This window comes from Pipistrellus kuhlii, unplaced genomic scaffold, assembly GCF_014108245.1.
Source record: "Pipistrellus kuhlii isolate mPipKuh1 unplaced genomic scaffold, mPipKuh1.p scaffold_m20_p_1, whole genome shotgun sequence".
In the NCBI taxonomy this organism is placed as follows: Eukaryota; Metazoa; Chordata; class Mammalia; order Chiroptera; family Vespertilionidae; genus Pipistrellus; species Pipistrellus kuhlii.
In genome coordinates, this window is record NW_023425404.1 from 36614894 (window position 1) to 36639995 (window position 25102).

Here is a 25102-nt window from a genome sequence, read left to right on the forward strand (position 1 = left end):
TGACACAGTTCAATATTATTAACTATGTTAAGGCACTGAAATGGAATGGCAGGCTTGGTCCCCTCAGATGGGATGTATGTTTTTGTGGGGGCTACTACAGAATGCTAAGTATGAGGAAGACAGCAGTTCTAATGGGTTTTGAAAAAAAAGAATTAACCTGTCTGTTGTGAAGGTGGGAGGGAGGAGAAGGATCAGGTATCAGAGTCTTTTTGAGGAGGTATTATTTAGTGATAAGTGAGCACTGATGTTTTAAATTATCTTTTTGTAAACCTAAGGAAATTTAATTAAATCATTAAAAATATATTAAAACAAAAAATTAAAAAAGAATTAACCCATCTGGCAACCAATCAAGGTTATTGTTATATTTTGAGGTATTTTCTTACAGTAGTTTTTTATGTACTTAAGTATGTAAGTACACATATACACTTAAAAGTACATATATATGTATATGAATATACATGTACATGTACACTATATATAGTTACATATTTTTATGTCCTGTTTTTTTCACTTAAAATTTTAAGTGTTTTCCCATTTTGTAAAGACTTTTTTTTATGAATATGGTTTTAATAACTGCATAATAATGTCCCAATGAAAAAATATGCCAAAAATATACCTAATAACTCCCATGTTTTAAAATACTCTGGTTTATCATTTTTAGCTATTATAAATGATCCAGTGATTTGTTTAGCAGAAGCAATAAAGCCACACGCCAATTATCTGGTCTGAGACATTGACAAGTAGCCTGTAGATATCAAAAGATTGTCTATGACAAGCATTTTCTCTACTTCAATCCTTTCTGCCTTCCAAACTTCATAAATCATTTCACTCGCATTTTCAGACTCTTCACAATAAAGAATTTCAATTGCTCACAATATAAAATCCCAACTTGGTCTCCTGCCAATCAGGATCTCCAGACCAGCTCTTATATCCTATTGTTGCCTTCCCTCCAAAGATACATTCTGTCCCTTCACTCTCTTGTTCCCAATTCTTTATTCTTGGACCTTATTTAGACCCTCCAAACCTTCACCCTTTTCTTTTCTCCAAACCTGTCAGGTCCCTCGTGGTCTCACTTTCTGTCCTCTCTGATTTAGATCTCATGAGACTCGATTTTATGTGATGCTCAAGCTGAGGTGTCAGGGCTCCTCACTTTCACAGGCCCTTCTAAGGTGCTATACCTGAGTTTGCATTTGTAATTTTGAATTTTTTTCTTAAAGAGGGGCCTCAAATAGTGTGAGCTCCTGGCCTCACAAAACCTAATTCTACCCCAGAACCCATTGGCAGGCACCTTGTTACCAAAGCTTCCCTCATTCTCCCAGAAACATTTACTCTCTTCTCCTTACTCCTACGCTTTTCATGTTCTCTGTTCTGGAATCTAACATGCTGAGTTATAATTGTGTGATTGTAAGTTCCTTGACTATGTCAGTAATAAAAGCATGCTTACCCCATGCCTCGCTATTTCTTGTCATTTTACATCAACCTCCCCCTTCTCAATTCTACTACTGGTACTGCTACTAATGGCTACAAACATTTTTAGAAAGTATATTAGGTGTGGCAGATTGCATTTCCTCAAAAAAGTTTCTGGTGTCACATGTTCTTTTTTATTTTTTAGATTTTTTTTAAGTTAAGCATAGTTGGTATAAATTAACATATAAGTTATATTAGTTTCAGGTATACAATATAGTAATTTGATGTTTCTGTTTTTTACCATGTGATCTCTATAATAATACTAGTTATCATCTGTCACGGTACAAAATTATCACAATATTAGTCCCCTTCTTTTTCACCCTTCTCCCTCCTCTTTCTCTCTGGCAGTCATCTCTTTGGTTTCTGTTTCTATGAATCTGTTTGTTTTGTGTGTGTGTGTGTGTGTATGTGTGTGTGTTGTTTGTTCATTTGTTGTTGTTGTTTTTTAAGTTCAACATATAAAAGAAACCATATGGTATTTGTCTTTCTCTGTCTGACTTATTTCACTTCGTATAATACCCTCTAGAATCTAGATAAAAATTTTGTGTGTTTTTTTTATCACTGCTTAACATTCCATTACACACACACATATCACATCTTATTTTCTTTATCCATTCATCTATTGTTGAACACCTAGGTTTCTTCCAAATCTTGACTATCCCATCTATCTATCTAGCCTCTATTATGACTGAACAACTGAGCAACCAGTCATTATGACGTGCACTGACCACCAGGGGGAGACACTCAATGTAGGAATTGCCCCTGGTGGTCAGTGCGCTCCTACAGACAACCTCCCGTGGCTGGCTAACCTCATGCAGTCCCTCCCCCAAGTGGCCAACCTCCCATGGTCCCTCTCTTTGGATGGCCCCAATCGGCCCAATTGTTAGCCAGGAGGAGGGACCCCACCAGTGCATGAATTCATGCACCAGGCCTCTAGTTGTAAATAATGTGCAATGAACAGAGGGCTATATATATCTTTTTAAATTAGTGTTTTTGTTTTCTTCCAATAAATACTTAGAAGTAGAATCACTGGGTCATATGGTAGATATAGTTTTGTGTTGTTGTTGTTTTGAGGAATGTCCATACCATTTTCTGTAGTGGCTGCACCAATTTGCAGTCCCAACAATAGTGCATGAGTTTCCTTTTCTCTACATCCTCCATCATTTGTTGACTTTTTATTAATAGCCATTCTAAATGGTGTGAGGTGGTATCTCATTGTGATTTTGATTTGCATTTCACTGCTGTTTAGTAATGTTGGCCATTGCTATGTCTTCTGTAGAGAAATATATTTTCATATTTCTGCCCATTTTTGATTGAATTTCTTTTTTTTTTTATTATTGATTGTATGAGTCCCTTATGTATTTTAGATATCTCACCTTTCTTTTAGATCATTTATTCTCCATCAAGGACTGTTGTAAATTTCCTCTCCCTGTGAACCTGTGTGGACTCCAACCAGTAGGATGTGGGGGAAGTGATGCTACGTGACTTTTGAGGCCAGGTCATAAAAAAGGGTATAGTTTTTCTCTCTTTGAATGTTTACCTTTGGAACCCAGCCACCAGCTGTGAAGAAGCATGGGCTATGTGAAGAGGCAACATGTAGACACACTAATCAGTAGTTCCAGCTAAGATCCCAGCTAGAAGGGACCAATAGACATGTGAGTGAGCAAGCCTTTGAATGCTTCTAGTCACCAGAATTCAAGATACCTGGTTGATGATGAATGGAAGAAAGACAGATGTCCCTTCCAAGTACCACCCAAATTACAGCAAGTGAGCAAAATAAGTCTTATTTTTTTAAAATTAAATTTATTTTAGTGACATTGGCTAATGAATTTATATAGATTTCAAATGTACAATTCTATGATGCATCTATATATTGCATTATGTGTCCACCACCCAAAGTCTAATCTATCATCATATATTTGACCCTCTTTATCCTTTGTTACTGCCCACCCTCTTCCTTCCCTCTGGTAACCATACTGTTAGCCTCTGCAAAGCAAAATAAACTGCTAACAAAACAAATGACAACCAACCAAATGGGAGAAGATATTTACAAACAATAGACATGGGGTTAATATCCAAAGTATATAAAGAACTCATACAACTCAACACACACAAAAACCCCCCAAATATTCTAATAAAAAAACGGGCAGAGGACTTGCACAGGCATTTCTCCCAGGAAGACATACAAATGGACAATAGATATATGAAAAGATGCTCAACTTTACTAGCTTGTAGGAAAATAAATATTGTTTCAAGTCACAGAGACAAGGGTTCATTTGTTTCTCAGCAATAGATAATCAGGCAGTACACTGGAACTCCTAACTGCAATACTTAGATGAAGAAACAGACCCAAGAAAGGTAAATGACTTGCCCAAGCTTACCTTTTCTCCACTTAGCCAATTCTGCTATTTGCAAAGTCTTCACAAGGTCTCCTCTACCAGACCTTTTGTCTGTGTGAATGCACACAGACCCTCCCTTCTTTACAATCTAAGAGCCAATTGCATTCTTGACAGCCCACAACAGCCTCTTAATGAAGTTATATCATATACCTTGTTTTACAGTTAAGGTACACAAAGAAATTGAAAATTTGTTTAAGGAAACAGTAAGTGGCAGAGGTTTGTCTTCTCCAAATCTCACTCTTTAAAATTTTTTTTGAATTTATTGGGGTGACATTGGTTAATAAAATTATGTAGGTTTCAGATGTACAGTTCTTTAACACATCATCTGTATATTGTATTGTATTCACCACCCCAAGTCAAATCTTCTTCCATCACTATTTATCCCCCCTTTACCTTATTTTACCTCCCTTCATCCCCTTTCCCTCTCGTAATCACCATACTGTTGCTTTGTCTGTTTTTTTTTTTTTTTGCTTGATCCCTTCACGCTTTTCACCCAGTCCCCAACCACTTTCCTCTCTGACAGCTGTCAGTCTATTAGTTTAAACAATTCTGCAATTACCTTTTTAAAGTCTTTATTGAGATCACTTAGTATTTTAATGCAACATTGTCTTGTTTTATATCTTAACCAGGGCCCAGTGTACAAATCCGTACACCTTGAAAGGAACTGTGGGCCACGAGGCTGCGGTGGGTATAGGGGCAGACATTGGCCCATCCTCTGTGCCCCCCCCGCACCCAACCCCACTCCCACCGCAGCCCCCAGTCCCAGGTCTGCAGGCAACCCCACTCCCTCCACCGCTCCCACCGCTGATGGCCCAGGCCCCACTCGCACCTTCTGACTGTGCTGAGAGATTGGGATCAGTGCTGGGCGCAGGCAGCAGGTACAAGTGGGGCCATCACTGGCAGCAGGTGCGAGAGAGGCAGCTACTGGCCCCAATTGCCCCTTAGAGCAGGGGGAGGTGGAGAAGCCCTGAGGGAAGATTGGGGCTGATAGCCACTGCTTGCACCCACTGATTGTACCAAGCGATCTGGTGCTGGGTGCCAGCAGTGGGTGCGAGCAGCTGCCAACCTCAATCTCCCCTCAGGGCTTCTCTGCAGGATCCAGGCATGTGGGAGCAAAGAATTTTCAGTAATCACCAGAGACTTACCCCAATGACGACTGGTGCCCGCCTTGGTCTGGCGCACCTGCTCACTTGCTCCATCATCCCTCCACAGTCGATGCCCACCATGTTCTGCATGTGTCCCCTGGTGGTCAACCATGTCATAGCAACTGGTTGTTCCACCATTCAGTCTATTTGCATATTAGCCTTTTATTATATAGGATCCTTTTTTAATGTATTTTCCACATTCCTAGATAGTCTTTATGTACAACAAGGCTACATCAGACATTTCTTTGGAATGCTTCTTAGCACTCTGCATAGTGTTGGGCACGTAAGGGTCACTCATCGATTAAATACATGTAAAAAGTCATTCAGCATCCACAAAAGGTACTTTTACAGCTGCATTGAGAAAAACACGTAGAAACACAGAAGTTAAACCTTGCAGCTCAATCGGTAAGGGCTTTAGGATAGTCTTAATGATTTCCATTTATTTTTTCTTCTGCCTAAAATTTTCTTTTAAAAAATGTTCAGATCTATCACAAGTGTAAATACCTGGTTATGTATTTTTAAAGCAGCTTATTAAAAAAAAAAAAAAAAACACCAAAAACAAAAAACGGCTTTCTCATCAACCTAGTGTTTTTGTAGAGGCTTAGAATCTGTTTTGTTTTTAGATGAAATATTTGAATGAAAGCTTCATATTGATCTCACTTATTGCTGTCAGCTCCAGTTTCAAATTGAAACTTGATCAATATAAATTTGAGTCAGTAGGGAACATTAAATAAGACCTTGTTAAACTGATATTTTTTCCTTTGTATTTAATCTGAGGAGCAAGGACAGAAAAGATGGGTGAGAGATGGGTGCGTATTTCACTTAAATGCTGTGAGTGATTTTCTTTCTCATGATTTCTCCTGGGCAGCATTCCTAGATGAGTGGTGACAAACTGAGTGGCATTGTTATGACTATCCTATGCACTCACAATCCCCTTGTCCAAATGTAGATTATATTTTTATTTTTTTTATTGTTTAAAGTATTACATATAGTAGTACATATATCTCCCCATTTTTCCCCCTTTCACCTTCCCCCAGCCTCCCCTACCTCCTGTCACATGCCCTCATCCCATCCTACCAGTGTCTTGTGTGCATTGGTTGTGCTTATATGCATACATACAAGTCCTTTGGTTTATCTTTTCTCCTCCTCCCCCCACCCCCAACACTCCCCAGCCTTCCTGCTGTAATTTGACAGTTTGCTTAGTGCTTTACTGCCTCTGTATCTATCTTTTTGTTCATCAGGTTATATTGTTCTTCATTTTCCATAAATGAGTGAGATCATGTGATATTGTTCTTTCATTGCCTGGCTTATTTCACTTAATGCTCTCCAGGTCCATCCATGCTGCTGCAAATGGTAAAAATTCCTTCTTTTTTATAGCAGCGTAGTATTGTATAGATGTACCATAGTTTTCTAATCCACTTATCTGCTGATGGGCATTTAGGCTGTTTCCAAATCTTAGCTATGGTGAATTGTGCTGCTATGAACACAGGGGTGCATATATCCTTTCTGATTGGTGTTTCTAGTTTCTTGGGATATATTCCTAAAAGTGAGATTACTGAGTCCTTCTCAAAAAAATTAACATCATTAAAATGTTCGTACTGCTCAAAGCAATATATAGATTCAATGAAATTCTATCAAGATACCAATGACATATTTCACAGAATTAGAAACAAATATTTCAAAAACTTATAAGGAACCACAAAAGACCCTGATTAGCCACAGCAATCTTGAGAAAAAAAGAACAAAGTTGGAGAAATCACACTACCTGATATCAAACTATACTATGTGACCATAATAATAAAAACAGGCTGGTATTTGCATAAAAACAGACTTATAGATCAATGGAACAGAATAGAGACCCCAGAAATAAATCTATGCCTTTATAGTCAATTAATATTTGGCAAAGGAGGCAAAAACATACAATGGGGTAAATATAGTCTATTCATAAATGGTGTTGGAAAAATCAGACAGATACATGCAAAAAATAAAACTAGACCACCTTATTATACCATATACAAAAGTAAACTCAAAATGGGTTAAAATCTTGAATATTAAACCCCAAATCATAAAAAATCCTAGAACATATGCAGTAAAATCTTGGACATTTATCGTAGCAATATGTTTTCTAATATATCTCCTCAGGCAAGGGAAACAAAACAAAAAATAAATAAGACTACATCAAACTAAAAAGATATTTCACAACGAAGGAAACCAACAAAATGTGAAGAAAACCCACTGAATGGGAGAACATATTCAACTATGATACATCTGATGAGGGGTTATTATCCAAAATTTATAAACAAGTTATAAAACTCAACACCAATAAAACAAACTGTCCAACTTAAAAATGATCAAAGGTCCTGAATAGACACTTCTCCAAAGGGGACATACAGATGGCCAGTATACATATGAAAAGATGCTCAATGTCACTAATCATCTGAGAAATGCAAATTACAACCATAATGAGACATCATCTTACACCTGTCAGAATGGCTATCATCAACAAATCAATAAACAACAAGTGTTGGTGATGATGTGGAGAAAAGGGAACTCTTATGCACTGTTAGTGGGAGTATAGTCTGCGGGAGCCACTGTGAAAAATATTATGGAGTTTTCTCAAAAAATTAAAAATGGAAGTGCCTTATGACTCAGTGATTCCCCTTCTGGGAATATATCGGCAGAAAACCCAAACACCAATTCGAAGAACTATTTGCACCTCTATGTTCGTTGCAGTGTTATTTACAATAGCCAAGATTTGGAAGCAGCCCAGGTGTCCATTAGTATATGAGTGAATAAAAAAGCTATCGTACCTTTACACAATGGAACGCTACTTAGCCATAATAAAGGACATCTTACCCTTTATGGCAGCATGGATGGAAAGAGCATTATGCTAAGTGGAATAAGCCAGTGAGAGAAAGACAAGTCCCATATGATTTCACTCATATGTGGAATCTAATGAACTAACAAAATAGAGACAGACTTATAGATAGAGAGCAGGCTGACAGCTGTCAGGGGTTGGTTGGGGGACTGGACAGGGAGGTGGAGGGATTGAACAAAGAAAAAAAAGGAGAAAATCTTATGGACAGGAACAATAGTGTGGTGATTTCTGGTGGGATGACAGAGCTGGGGGAGGAAGAGGAGGATAGGGAGGGATAAATGGTGATGGAAGGAGACTTTACTCACAGTGATAGATGCACAATACAGTGTACAGATGATGTGTTGTGGAATTGTGCACCTGAAACCTGTGTTATTTTGTTAACCAGTTTTACCCCAATAAATCCAATGAAAATAATATGTATGCTAAAAAAGAGAAAACATTTTCAAAGCTATTGAGAAATTTTGAGGAAAGGAATGACACTTTTTAAGAAAAAATATATTTTTATTGATTTCAGAGAGAAAGGAAAAGGGAGAGAGAGATAGAAACATGAATGATGAGAGAGAATCATTGATTGGCTGCCTCCTGCATGTCCCACATTGGGGATCCAGCCACAACCTGCGTATGTGCCCTTGACCAGAATCGAACCTGGAACTCTTCAGTCTGCAGACTGACACTCTATTCACTGAGCCAAACCAGCTAAGGCAGGAATGACACTTTCAGGGCCCCATCAAGGAAATAAAAATATAGGCTTTTATTTAAATCACCATTGAGACTCATTTATTGAGCACCTACTGTGAGCCAGGCACAAGGATAGCAGAATGGAAAACACTATGTGGCTAATCTCAAAGAGCGTGCAGTCTTGTCTACCATTTCAAGGCAATATTCTCTCTGAAAGATATGGGGCTGGAAAAAGCTGTCAAAATGTAATCCCATCTGACATGACTGTTCTCATAGCAACACTACCTTATAGTTTTGCTAAATATGAGTCTTACAGCATTTTGGATTAATAACTAGTTTCTCAATATAAACTGCTTAGTGTGGGAGATCCTTAATGTCTGCATGTCCCTTAAGCTTAACACTAATTTTGAGGCATAATTTAGATAACTGGCACTTAAAAAATGGGGGGAGATAAAAATATCACAGTATAATAGTGGTGGGAAAGTTAAGACTTCTCATTTTATAGATGAGGAAATGGAGGCCCATGGCACTGAATCGTTTAACTTCATCAGGGTTAATGGATCACATAAACACACCCACTTAACCAACAGAAATTTATAGATGAGGGTATTTCCTTGGCAGATACAGCAGGACTGTGAATACACAATAAATAAAATATACCTGCTGCCTTCAAGAAGCTTAAGTTAGAAATTATAGAAATGTAGAAAGAAAAAAACAATAGTTGTAATTTTACTGTCTTCTAAGTTGAAGACAATTTTAATTTTATTAACCACTAGAGGCCCTGTACATGGATTTGTGCACCAGTGGGGTCCCTCCAGATGGCCTGTAGGGATCGGGCCTTGTCAGGAAGCCAGGGAGGAGCCCAAGCCTGAGCCAGGTGCTGCACCACTCCTGGTCATCTTGATCCCACTGCGCCTGCCGCAGGCTCAGGTCCAGTCAGTCCCAACCTGGGGAGGCTTGTGCCATCACAATGACGCTCACCAGCCATGAGCCCAGCGTCTGGCACCTTTCCATTAGCTGAGCGGTGTTCTCACTGTGAGAGCACACTGACCACCAGGGGGTAGCTTCTGTGTTGACTGTCTGCCCCCTGGTGTCAGTGTGCATCATAGCGACCGGTCAACCAGTCTCTTAGATTTTCATATATATAGACTAGAGACCCAGTGCATGAAATTAGTGCATGGGGGGCATCCCTCCACCCAGCCTGCACCCTTTAGCAATCCAGGTCCCCTCAGCAGTCAGACATCCCACTAGCAATCTGGGACACTGCATGCACAGTGATCATACTTTTCATACAGGAGAAAAGCATCTTGCTGTTGTATGGACAGCTACATTTTTTGCCCTGATTATAAAAAGTAGTACATAATATGATCCTTCTGAGGCAGTAGTACCATTTCCCCCATCTTATGGATGGAAAAACTGAAGCAGAGAGAAGTTAAGTAATTGGCTTTGTCACACAGTTATAAGTGTCAGAATCAGGGCTGACCACAAAATGTGCAAGCCAGGGCCCATGCATCTCACCGCTGCATCATCCTGTTTTTTCAGTGTTAGAGCAGCCTTGCCAGGTTTTAATTTTTAAATCTAAAAGACTGTTCCCAATATATAGGGTAGGGTTCCTAGGCTTGGCCGGTGATCAGGGCCAATCCATGGAGCAACTGGTGGGGTGATTGGGGGGACCCTACTGGCACCCGCCTTGGCAAGGCCCACCTGCTTGCCGGCCCTTATTGGGGGCAGCTCCTACATTGAACATCTGTCGCCAGATGGTCAGTGCACATCATAGCCACCAGTCGTTCTGCCGATCATTTCGCTGTTTGCATATTAGGGTTTTATTATATAGGATTGGTAAACTTCTTTGGTCCATGATGCTTTGAGGTTTTATTTCACCTTTGTCTGACAATAATATCACTGCTCCTGTTACCTTTTGGTTTGCTTGGCCAAGTAAATTTTGCATAGTCCTTTAATTCTGACTTAATTTTCATGCATGGTTGAATATGTGATTTTTGACCTAATCTGCAGTTCTTCATCTTCTAAAGAAGAATTTTATCCCACTCACATTCATTTTTACTGGTTGCCCTCTTCTGTCACCCTGCTTTTAATAATTTATATCACTTGACAAATAGACTTTTTAAAAATTCTAAGTGATTTAGATGATATAAAGTCTATTTTCTTTCTATTAGTGGTTACGTTTACATTATTTCAGAAGATTTTTGAACCAATATTTTTATATCAAATTTACAATGTCAAGAATGAAACATAAAATACAGGATCATATATAATCCAAACTTGGGGAGATGAAAATGAATCTCTGGTTGTTCTAAAGTAACATTGACATTTTACTTGTACCAGTGATTTTCGCTCAGGGTGATTTTGTCCCCCTGGAGATTTCTGGCAACGTCTGGAGACGTTTTTCGTTGCCACAGCTGTGCTTCTGGCATCGAGTGTGTAGAGATGCAATGAGCATGGCAATGAGCACAGCAGCACCACAACTAAGAACGATCTGCCCCAGAGGTCAGTAGTGCAGAGGTTGAGAAAGCCTAGTCACACTCTTGCTTCTTTACACTTGCTAAGTAAATTTTACCCACCACAAATGATATTTTTTTTCCTAATTGAAAATAAAAAGAAATTGCAGGTATATATTTCCTATCTCCTTGTTTCCTCTTAATTTATCTTTCTTCATTTGTTCTACCTAAAAATCAACACACTCTTTGATGAAATACCCCTTTTCCAGTACTTGTTTACTTTTACCTGGTCCTTCTCAGGCTTGTTGTAGTGGAGTTAAGACATTAATCAAGGATGGTGGACTTAAGGACACTATTCCCTTCACACATCTAGATGAATTCAAATACAAGCATGGCATCAGGGGATTCCTGGCCTCTCTCCTGAGCTCCACACTTCCTTGCTCCCCCATTACCACATCCTACCTGGACTCTGCACCTCACCGGGGAGCAGAGGGCAGACATTCCCTAATATCTGATGGATGCCAATATGCACACAGCCATGGTTGCTGCTTGTGGGCATTGAGAATGTCCCTCAGGCAGAGCTGTTCAGACTGTGCAATAATGTACTAACTTAATTGTTTTTCCCTGGAGGAAGAAGTAAATATAATAAGGAAGTTTAGAGCCAGATTGTTATTAAATTATTTTCATCATACATCTTCTTTCAATAATTGTTATTAGTGATAGTTATTTAATTAACTGTGTTTTAGTATAGTAATTTTCAACCATAGCTACACATAAGAATCATCTGGGGAACTACTTAAAATACTTTTGGGGCGCCCACTGTAGACCAATTAAGTCAGAATATCTGTGCATAGAAAAAGGCAGTGGTACTCTCAGATGCTTCCCAGAGATTCCAATGTGCAGCCAAGTTTAAGAACCCATTGGTTTAGTGGTTATATCACTCACCACCAATTCTGTTATACCCAAACTCCCTCATTCCTGATGTTTTAATTTTACTCTTCTCTTGGTAATTGTCTGCTGATTCTGTATGTGAAAATAATATCATTGGTTTCCTTTGCACATGAATAAGAATTTTTTTGTGTGTGTTCAGGTTACTATTTATAAATTATAATCATGATCAGAATTTTATAGGCATTGCTTTGTTTGTGTGTGTGTTTGCATATTAATATGATATATTTTTTCTGCCTGGATTCTTCTATGATATTTTTTTTTGTCTTCGAAATTCAGCAATTTATAAGGCTATAACTGAGTAGGTTTCTTTTAACTTGTTCTATCTTAACTTTAATGAGCCCTTTGATGATGAGGCTCAAGTTTTACTTCATCTTGAGAAAACTTTCTTCTACTGTATTTTCTATTTTTCCCCCTTCTCTCCTGTGGGGTTGGTCACATATATTGGAAGTGGCTCCCCAATTTGCTTACATATTAAATTTACTGTGGATCTTTTCAAACTCCCAAGGCTCAGGCCACACTCAATCTGATTAAATCCCATTCTCTGAAGGTGGAGCACAGATATCAGGAGTATCTATAGCTCCCAGGAATGCAGACAATGTTGGGAACCACAGATGTGTTGGGTTTTGGGATTTGTTTTCCATGTCTTTCTTTTTTCTTCATTGTTTTCAGGTGTACTCACTTGTGTGCTCAGAATAAGGTCCAGGGACTCTGAAAGACCTGTGTCATTCTGTTTCTCTACATTTGGTCTCCAGGTCAGGTGAGTTTACAGCTATCTTTGTATATTCCTTTGGCACAGTTCAGATCTTATTTATTGCTTGGGTTTGTTTTCTGTATCTATTAGTACTGTCTTCAATGACATGTATTTCTATTTATATTATGATGCCTTTTCATGCAATTGGGATTCCTTTTCTTAAGAAACAGTAGTTCTCAAATTCGATTGCACATTGGAGCTATCTGAATCCATTCCAAGAGATTTTTGTTGTTGTTCTAAAGTTCAGAAGGCTGAAAACATTTTTTAACACTTTTCAGCTGGTGCTAATATACAACCAAAGTTGAGAATCACTTCCCTAAGGCATTTTATTAGCCTATTTTTTGTGTATGTGATGATAGCAATAGTTCTCAAACTTTAGTGGGCAATCGAATCATTTTGACCCCCCAACCCCCTACATTTCTGAAATAGTGGGTCAATAATTTACATATGTTACAAGCTTTCAGGTGAGGCAGATGTCATCTGGAAACACCTGAATTGCAGTCTACTAGTCATTGGCCCAGAATTATTGAACTCCTTCAATAACCCACTTCCCCTTCTCAACCATGTCCATGATATATTGGATTTCTCTAACAGTGGCATTTGTCTTACCTATGTGTGTTTTTATGTGCATGCATATAAATAGAGTTTTGTGGCTGTTGAAAAAAAGAGTTAAAATGGTTCTCAATTGGGATAATCCTCTGTGGCTCAACATATAAACTATAGTGTAATTGTGCAAATTTACTCCTTGGTGCTGTCTTTTGTGAGGTCAGGGTTGCCCCGGCATGGAAACACCATTTAATAACTTGATTTCACTTTTTAATATAATAATGGCATGTTCCCCTTCCTCATGACTACCTGATCTAGTTTTATAAACACAGTAGTCTCTTGACACATGTTGAGAATGTATTGATAGTTAGAATGTTTCAAATTTTCTTCTGTGGATAATTTTCATGGGAACACATTGGCTCTGATTTTTCAGTATGGTTCCTCATTTTGTGAACTGCAAAACTTTTGCCTGTTTCTAGTGATTTTTCACTCTATACTTGTCCTTTCCAAAGGAGTTCTATACTTTTCTAATATTGAAAGCTGAGGTGGGTTTTGTCAGAATCTTTGTGTACTCTATTTCAAATATCATAGCCAAAGGGGAAATTTTATTTTCCTCTGCCAGGGTGGACATGCAACAGCCTGGGGATATAGTGTGAATGCCAAATTTAGAGGCTATGCCAGAAACCTGTGACTCATAGTTCAACAATTATTTATGGCAGGCAGGAATTAACTGAGTGCCGTCCATCTCTTTGCCTAGTGAGGTCTGCAGTACCATAGGTGGATCAGGGGCCACAGCTGTGACCTACCTCATTGGATGGCCATTGATGTTTTCATGCTTGCAAGGGAAGTTGTGGGAATCACAGGTTGCTCACTGTCCCTTTGCCTGGCTTAATCTCCAGGCCCCATTCCTCCCAGTAAGTGGGTGTTTTCATTTTATTCCCTGAGCTATTCCTTCACAGGTGGGAAGCTATAGCAATAGATCAAAGATCTCCAATCCTTTTATGTAAAGAGCCACATGGTAAATATTTTAGGCTTTGCAGAAGATATTATCTTTGTTAAAACTACTCATATCTGCTGTTTTATTGTGAAAACATCTAAAAAGAAAACATAAGCAAACGGGCATGGTTGTACTTTGATAAAATATACTTACAAACATGATCATAGTTTGCTGATCGCTGAAATGGATGGTCTGCTTTCCATGATGCCCATTTGAACTCTATCCATAAAAATGTCCCCAGTTTTTGATGTCCTCATTTTCCAACTTATAATTTGATAGAGGACTTTATCCATTTTTTTCTATTATATTTGTCATTTGAAATGTGATAATGGAAGGGAGTCAGACACTTTCTTCACATAGTCATGTTTTCTGGAATCCCTAATGCCTAATTATTTAAATTGTTTAATATCATATTCCATGATAAACACCCCTAATGTTCTTTAACTTCTCACTGATATTTAGACTAAAAAATAAATAGTAATATCTGAAGCTTACTTTTTAATTTTCTTTTACGAATTATCTTCTATACTTAATAGCAAACAAATAAGCAAATTACAAAAACCCTCCTCCTGAGAAAGTAAGACTTGTATGAAGCCTGAATTTCTGAGCTTCACTGCAGTTTGTACTATTACAGAATAAAACAAGTTTCTTTCCAGATTTTGTAACTTAGAAAATATTAATGCTTGAGTCCTATTTGAGGAATCATGAAGACCAAAGTAAAACAAAACAAACAAACAAAAAACAAAAAAACAAAAACAAAAAAAACCTCCTTCTCAAGGTCATATTTTTAATGTTATGAACTGATGAAAATATGAGATCTCCCTGGGTGGAAATTCAAGCAATGAATAGAAATTATTTGCTCTGTGCTAGATACCATGGATGTTTCATAGGTTTACACCATAGTCCCTAGCTTCTAAGAATCCATTGTGGAACTAAAGGAGAGGATATCTGGCAGTAGTATCTGATTGATGAGTTCATTACTTTCTCATTTATTGAGTGATCATTACATGTTAGGTCCTGTACTAGGTATTGCAAACACAGAAATGGAGATATGGTCCCCGTGAAGATGTTTACAGTCCTTCAGAAAAAAATGGTGCTAACCAATAATTGCAATAGTGATAAGTATATATTGAAGCAGGTTACAAAGTGTGGAGAGTGGACTCACTCCTAGTAGGAGCAGGAGAAATTCAGGGTAGGCTTTCCAGGAGGTAAACTGAGTGGATTGAGTTAAAATGACCAAGATTATTCCACTCAGATGGGGAGGAGGTGGCAAAATGTGCAAAGTCATGAAGCAATGAAATCCCTAGGGAACTCGGGGAATTGTATGTAGGTGCATAATTAAAATTTACACACCATGTTTTTACTTTTAACTCATCTCAGCCAAAATAAAGGGGTGTGGTAGAGAGGAATTGAAAAATTTACTAAGACATAATTGTATTACCTGTGCAGAGAGAGGGTATTACTTAATCACTGTGTCTTCAGCACCTAGGACAGTGACAGAGTAGACATGAATATGTTTGTTGAATCGCTGATCCCTTAGCTAGTAAATAAATACAGCTCTCAGGTGGCAGAGTGGTTTTGATATTCTGCATTCAGCCTAGAATCCATTGCGAAATGATTATTCAAAACTACAAATCTTTTGTGGGGGGAAAATGGTTCTGAAAAGATAGCATATTGCTAGTCTTGATGATGGAATTAAAGATGGCTAGTAGAGACTCCTATGTAATCAGCCCAATCTCATTAAATGTTACAAAGTTTTGAGTAACTCCTGTCTCCTCTTTCTCTCACACCACTTTTCCATACACACAAAGACCCAGTCCACCACAAAATTTTATGCTTCTCTCTTTGAACTGTAAGCTGAATCTAGCACTTTTATCTATCTCTCCCACAGCCCAAGCACCATCATTGTAAATAATCATCACTCATTGTCATTGTAGTCACTTTGTTAATGGTACCTCTGCTTCTTTCTACCAATGAGCCTTAATTATACTTTCTCTTTGAGGAACCAGAGCAACCTTCCAAAAGGTAAATCAGATTAGTTAGCCCTCTGCTCAAAACCCTCCAGGGGCTCTCCACTATGATAACCTAAGTCATCACCATGGTCTATAGAACCCTGTATGGCCAAGCCCACCACTTTCTATGACCTCATTCCCCACAACTCTCCTCACTGCTCACTGAACTCCAGCTCTTCTAGGTTCCCTGCCTTCCCATGGACTCTTCCAGTTTACCTCCTCCTCAGGGCCTTTGAACTTGTTTTTGCCTCTTTGGATTGCTCCCTTATGCCATCCATTCTCTTCTCTAATGTCATGTTGTTGGAGAGGCCATTCCTAATCCCCATCTCAAATGGTACCTCTGCCATCCCATATGTGTTATATGTTTATATGTTTGCTTTTTCATGACTTATTTTCCCCACTCTAATCTAAGTTCCATGGGATCATTGCTTGTTTCACATGAATGATTCTTAACCAGAACAACACATAATATGATTTTATTGCAGAGTGAAGTTTTAAATTCAGGGGTGGCTGAGATTGAGAATGGGAATTAACTCTCTGCTCCATGTGGAAGCAAGAGGGAAGAATACATAGAGCTGTTTCAGGAGAGTCCTGCACTTCTCCCACAAGAAACATAGATAGGGGTGAGCTGGGACATGGTTGTGTCTTAGAAACTACAGTTTTTAGGGATGCAAAACATTTTTATAGGTCTGTTATAAATAATATTAATAAAATGGCTAACATTGGTAAACCATCTATGTAACCTACAAGTAGGTTATTGTATTATCTCCACTTTGTAGATAAGGAAACAGGGGTGCAGAGAGGTTAAACAACTTTCCTGAAGTCTTGCTGTGAGCAACGCAGTCAGCAGAGCTGGGATTTACAGAGTCAGTCCAGCCAGCTGTACAGTCTGCCTGCTAGACCACCTCACTGCTCTGTCAGAGGGACAAGAACAAAGGACGTTTTCCTGATGTCTGCACATCACATTCACAGACCAGACTTAGTCTCTTTGTTGTACTAAGTGCTGCTTATGGCACCAACTAAGAGCTTTGTCTTAGTGTCTTCACTGAAAATGTACTTCCCACTTTCTTAGGAATGCTGGGAGCAGACGATGTGAAATATGATAAAATACATTCATTTGCCAAACAAATGAATCCTTAAGTGGGGCAGAAGGATTGAAGACCTCTCCTTAAGTGAATGATTTTGTAGATTATTGATTTGGGCAGCAGTTTATTTAAACATTTAAAACTTGAATGAAGTAATTTAGCCTGAAGAAAAATGTGTCAAGTACAGTCCTTATTATAGCTGGTTTTTCAGCCTCTGAGGACTTTGTAAACTGTCCAGATATATTTAGTTTTAAAAATTATTTTCTCAAGGAAATAAAAAGGTTGGATTGGAACGGGAGGTTGAGATTTGTCTCTAGAAATTATAATCTCTTTGAAAAGGAAACATCTGAAAGGATTCTTTTTCTTCCCAGAAGCATTCTCTGCCTTTTGAGCCAATCCTAAAGCATGAGCTGGTGTTACTCAGATTCTGAAAAATGTAAAATGCCTCCCTCTATCTTCCTGGTTGTATCCATACCATTTATACTTCTTTATTACAGTTGGTCTATGGACTTGGCATTCCCACCAAAGGAGTTGGAGGAGAATGGAACATTAATTAACTAGAGGGTAAAAATGGATTGTCCTGTTTACTGTGTTACCAAATAACATTTAAATGATGCTTTGTAGTTGTGTGTATGCCAGAGCACCATTACACATTTCCTTTTCCATTACAACACCACTGACTTCCCCCCTATCATCTTATGTGTATTAATCTTGACTCTACAACTAGTGTGCAAACTTTCTGAGATCAGGAGAGGTATGCGAGAGAGGTAGTTTAGAAGGTAAGCATCTGATTCCATCATTTGCCAAAGCTGTGAGAGTGGGGCAGGTTATGTCCATAATTCTTGGTTTCTGCATCTGTAATATGGAAATAACATTGGGATAATAACAACAATGAAATAGGAGATAATATTTATAAATTTGTTGTACAATGCCTCACATATTTTTTACTTGAATTATCAGAGGCTTTCTTAAATCTTCAATAAATTGTTGTTATTAATCTTTACAAACTAACTTATTTTCTCTAAAAATGACATCACTTGAAGAGAATCCCTTTCAGAATTATCAGTAATCAATTTCTCAAGAAATTAGATGAATGAGAAAATTAAAAACAGGAAAATATAGAACTGATTAAAAACATAAGATTGATTAACTCACAGTGATTATGGTTATGCTATAGGGGGCAAACAGGAATGGGAACAGTAGGTTTACTGTGAAATTCTTTTGAATTAATAAAGCTATTGTAATAATCATAACCTGCACGTCTTTTTACATATGTACAACTGTAAACCTACTTTTCCCCTCCCCTGTATTTTTATTAGAGGCCCTTGCATATATATCTTATCATCTTAGTTCAGACCCTATCCTTGTTAGGAAAAAAAGCACAATTAAGTTGAAAAGAAGGAATTGTCAAGTGTATATGTAATGAGTTTTGCTATGTTAGGAGCAAGGATTTCCTGCTCTGTTTTTATTGATTGATTAATTTTAGAGAGACAGGAATGGAGAGAAAGAAAAAGAAACATCAATTTGTTGTTCCTCTTTATTTGTTCATTGGTTGATTCTTACATGTGTTCTGACCAGGGATCAAACCTGCAACCTTGGTGTATTAGGAGTATGCTCTTACCAACTGAGCTACAGGGCCTCCCTGCTCTACATTGAGATTCAGATGGGGTTAACAGATTGAAATCATTTGAGTAATATATAAAACCATTCCACCTACTCATTTCTTATCCATGATAACTGAACCCAGATAACTGAACCCAGTCAAATCATTTGTCTCTCAATCTCTAACCAAGAAGCTCTGATTGGTTTCTTTGCCCCTTTTCAGAATATTTCCTGAGCATGTTCCTATAATAAAATATGAATATATTATTGCTAGAGCTTCTCCATCCCAACATAGGGCCTTAAAAATATGCTAAAAATAAACAACAAAGGAAATCAGACAGATACCTTTACATTTTAAAACAATAGTAATTTGGTATAAAAATGAAATTTAGTGAAATATGAAAAATGTCTGTGTGTGTTTTTAGTTCATAGTGATGTGCCAATGCTAACTTTTTAGTTTTGACATAGGTATCATGGTGTTATAATATTTTATTAGGGGAAACCAGGAGAAAGGGGAACTCTGTATTATCTTTGCAACTTTTATGCATCTAAGATTATTTCAAATGAAATAATCTTATTTTAAGAAATCTTTAATGTTATTTAAAAAAAATGAAATTTGGGATAATGTAATCCATTTCTTTTAATGTATATGCAAAGAAACTGAGTTTTAGAACTCAGGTACCTGAGTGACCAAAACCTTGGTTTTCTGATGCCACAGTCTGGTCGTATATTTGAAAATTATTTTAGAGACTTTAGCTCAGTTAATTTAAGCAATGATCTCTTTTTAAAATAAAACATGGTATTTTTCATTTTTACCCTACTGTATTTTCATAGACATTGTTATAGTCCATTGTATGGTATCTGAAGGGATCGCTACACTAAGGCATCTGAATATGAGGCTAAGGCATAGAGTCCCTGATCCAAAACTATCTGGCCTAAATTCAATCCATTTCTACTCAGCCCATCATATTATTATATAATGCAGGTCCTGGAATTGAGGGTCATGCAGATTGTGGAATAGAGGACATGCATACCCTGAAGAAGTGCAGGTAGGGGTCTTAGGAGCACAGACTTTCTAAATGAATGCCAGCGTTTGGGCCCAAAACAAATGTACCCTAATGAGTACATCCTGGCTGCTTTCTCACTGACTTTGGAGCCCAGATTGGCAAAGAAGCCCAACTCTTGAATTTGTTGAGTTGGGACTTTGATGTCTTATGTCGACTATTCTGGTTTCCTACACCTGGTGGTGCTCATTGCCTGGAGATCCTGTTAAGCTACCAAGGCTTCAGCATTCCACCTGCTCCCTCCTGGCTTCCAAACCTCCTGACTTTCCCACTAGTCATTGGCTTTACCTTTTCCACCTGGCCTTGACAGCTTGCACTGTCCCTGTCCTGCAATGCTTATTGGCTCTTGCCTAGTAAATCACATGGATAGCATGTGGTACTGTTATGAGACAAATCTGCCTTCTCAATGAGAACCTAAGTTCCTTTAAAAGGACTGTTTTCACAAACCAGTGTTTATCCTAGTGCTGGAAAGCATCACCACAGATGGCCTGGAAGTTGATCTAGCACTGATGATCCCTTCTTTTTTCATAGACATGATCTCATCTTAGTTTTGGTTCTGATTGAGAATAATATCAGTATCAAAAAAAGGACAGACTTGAAGTTATAAAATATTGGATTGAAGCTGAATTCCACTAGGGACTTTTCTTTCTTGAGCCTTGTTTTCTCATTTATGAGAAGAGGTTATTTATTGGTTAATATCCTTGAGATTTCTCAGTAACTACAACCAACAATAATCTAAGTCATTTCCTACATATAATGGAATTAAATTGTTATACAACATCAGAAGTGAAGGGATGTCAGAATCCCTCAGATGCCAATACCCAACTTTTACAGATGAACAACTCCTGAGGTCCTATGAGATACAATTTAATCAGTAGACTGTGGAATAAATAAATAGAACCATATTCTCCAGTTTAATCCAAGAATCCTCTAGGACAGCCTCCTCTTTCAACATGTGTTATTTTAGCCCCAAAATTTCTTGGCATTGACATTCTTGCTGTAACTTAATCTCTGACCTAGAATACAAAATTTCATAAAGAACTTAATGGTAATTTTGTTTTAAACCTGAATACATACAGACTGAAAGGAAATACACTAAGATACTAAACAGTGGCTATATTCTTGGAATATGGGTGTTTTTATTTTTTTCTATTTTTTCCCCAATGAATATATATATATATAACTTTTATGGTGAGAAGAACAAAAAGGTAGATATATACAAAAATAGTTTTGAAAATACCTATGTTTACTAGGGATAAGGAAGTAACGAAGGGGATATGAAAGAGGAAGCAATTGGAAGGTCTTGAGTAAGTTATGCTTTTGTTCATTCAATAAATATTCATTGACTATCTAGTATATATAAAACCTTGAATAAAGTCTTTGTCGGATGTAAAAGTAAATCAGAAACAGAAAAGTAAATCAGACAGTTGATTTCAAGTAATCTGGACTTTAGCAGGAGATATATAAATGTATATGAAATGTGTAATTCTAAAGTTCATGCATTAAAAACCATATGTACACCCCCTCCCACAAGGAACTTTGTGGGAGGTCACTTTGGATTTCTAGGAAAGACTTTATTAAGTGGGTGACACTTGATTTAGGCCACTTAGAGCGAGTAGGATGTTGATAAGCAAAGATGGAAAGAGGAGAACATTGCTCTCTCAACTGACTTCCCTGTAACTAGCCATGAGGGAATGTGACATAGAAACAGGGGAGGTGGAAACTCTAAACTCCCAGTTGTATGCAGGTGGGTCTATGGAGAGAAGAGTGGAAATAATGAACTTCCTGAGAGCAGGAATTCCACCCTCCTTATGTTTGTATTCCTAGTCTAGGCATATAGCATCTCTGTGCCTAGTTAAAGCTTAGTAAATGAATAAAGAAATTACCAGTGAAGTAAAAATGCCAAAAATTGTCAATAATAGCATGAATTTTCCACATTCATGGAATTACTAAGATTCACTTCCCAAGAGGAAACTTAAAATATGTAATGTGAATTTGTAAATTGGTTATATATTTGCCAGTTTGCCATTTCTTATTCCCCAGTGTGTACATACCTACATTTCTCAGGTGTTACAATATTCTCTGAATGGTTTCTGTTCTAACTGGGAATCAATTGCTTAACTGTAATCCGTGCCCCCACCCTCCTACATTCACAACTATACTTGCCGAGGACTACATCTGTGCCTTCTCCATGGTGGCTCCCCTAGGGCCTAGCAAACGGACTGCTCCCAGGTCCTATTGTACAAATATTTGTGGAATGAATGAGTGCTTGATGTCCCATGGTAATCATGATAAAGTAGCAGACAGCTGTCAATGGATGTGTCAACTTGATTAAAATTGATGATTATGAATTAGGAGGAAGTTTAAACATTCAGTAACTGCCTGAAAGCTCATTTGGGGACCTAAGTTGGGTCATTGTTTAGAGACAATGGAATTAGGTTAGAGAATAATGTATCTTTTGGATACCAAGATCAAAATAATAAATACTATTAAATGCTGTTTGGTGGGACAGGAATGGCCACTTTGAACTTCTGTCATGGGGTTTGAATTGTTTGAGAGAGCCTCAATTTGGTCTGGATCAACCAAAATAATAGCCCTCAGGAAGTGACAAAGTAGAGAATTTTAGTACACTTCCTACAAAAAAATAAACATAACACACACACTAAGTGAAAATTGTCTGAAACCAAGTTCCTTAAACCAGGGAGTTCCCTTTTTAATTACGCTACCTATAACGGGCGCCTACTCTTTCACTAGGACGTGTCAGTACGTCACGCCCAGAGTATGTAATTTCATATTATTATTTTTTTATTTATACTTAAAATAAATGAAAAGACTATGAAATATATATTTTTTCATTTATTTATATATAAAGCAGAAAGGAAAATACAAAATTACAAACAAATAGAAAAGAATACCAACAGAAAAATGGAAACATCAAATTAAAAAATTATAAATTTTACAAACAATTATAAAGATTACAAAAAATATATATTTTTATTTCGATACTCAATAAAAAATATAAAAAGTTAACAATTACAGAACAATAAACAAAAGCACACAAATAAAATAGAAATATTGAGTTTAAAAAATTAAAAAATAGATGTAAAAATTCAAAACTCAACTTCCATGTGATATATTTTAAAACAATTGTTGATATATAGTGCTACCTTACAATCCAGACACCAGTATGTAGACTCTTTCCTAACACCTTTTTTGTAGCAAACTCGGCATTTCCTGGATTTAGTTTTTCCTATATCGCTTTTCATTTGTTCTGGAAAATGCCTTTCAACTAGGCGTGATGGTTTAGATGTAGAGCTGCTTGTTGATGTCTTTGGGTGGGTTTTCACTATGTTGTTATCTACCAATTTCTCTATACACTCTATCAAAAAGTGTAATCGATCCAAATGACCTTTATCTTTTTTGTATATAATATATGCATTGAAGCAGCACATATCAATTAATCGTATTTTTTACCCTATTATGGGCAGCCGTGTAGGCCACCATAACTCCATCTCCCAAATCTATGCCGCTCATATTCTTGTTATAATCCAGGACAACATTTGGTTTTTCCTGCCATCTTCCTCTCTTTTCAATCATTGTCTTTTTGTCATTATGAATAGAACTGAGCATCAGTATGTCTTTTTATCCTTCCATTTTAAAACCATAAATTTGTCTTTGAATCTTACTATATGTTCATTTTTCTGTAATTTTTTTGTTTTTATTTCACTGGGGATTCCGACTCTGTTTATCCTCATTGTTCCAACAATGTCTGTATTGTTTTGACACAAGAGTTCAGCCAAATGAATTGATGTATAGAAATTATCTAAGTAAATCCTATACCCTTTATTCAGTAAGTCGTGTGTTAACTCCAAAACAATTCTTGTTGAACACGTCCACCACTCTCACTAGCGAAATTATACTGATTCCCTTCATGTCTTAAATTCATGTCGAGACATGTATGGATGACTAATACCTTTGTTGTTCGGAAATATACGTCCCACCCATTTCAGGGCGCAACATATATTTCAAGGACGTATTCATATGTCCTACCAGTACCCGATATTGTTTACGTTTGATGTATTTATACACCCCACTTGGTTAACAGATTAACATTGTCCCTGCCCTTTGCTCAAAACAGGCACCATTAGCCTTCCTGATTAAACTCTCTAATGACTTCCACATTGTCTTTCCAGCTGTTCAGAGAGATGAGCTGATATTGCTCTTACTTACAGCTCATCCTCCCCTCTACCTCTGCTCCATTCTTTTTTTAAAAAATATATATATTTTATTGATTTTTTACAGAGAGGAAGGGAGAAGAGAGAGGTAGAGAACTAGAAACATCGATGAAAGAGACACATCGACCAGCTGCCTCCTGCACACCCCCACACCAGGGATGTGCCCGAAACCAATGTACATGCCCTTGACCAGAATCGAACCTGGGACCTTTCAGTCTGCAGACTGATGCTCTATCCACTGAGCCAAACTGGTTTTGGCAACCTCTGCTCCATTCTAATTCTGCTTTGCTTATTTAAGTATTTTGCTCCAGGAATATTTTCTCTCTAGTAGATAATTCTTATAAATATATGAACTGTTATTTCTCTCATCTTAAGAAAACCTTCTTTGTACCTTACTGCCCTTTCCTTTGTCCCTCTTTTAGCAAAATTCCTTATGAGATTGTATGCATTAAATATCTCAAATTCCTCTTCTCTCATTCCCTCTTCAACCACTGCCATGGAATTTTTGCCTCCGATACACCATCAGATTGCCACAATATATACCCATGACCCCACATTAATAAAGCCTTGCATGGTCTATCAGTGCATTTGACATGGTTATTATCCCCTTCTACTCCCCCCCCCCCACTTTGTTTTTAATTTCACTAGCTCTTCCATTTCAGCACCTTTTGATGATTTTCCCTCTTTTCTGGCCTCTTACTGTTGGAGTATTCTAAGGCTCACCCGTTGTTCTTTCATTTATCTTCACTCCTGTCCTCATTTAGTCTTATGACCTTAAATACAAACTATGTGTCAACAATTCTCAAATCTATCTCCAGTACAGACATCTCTCCAAA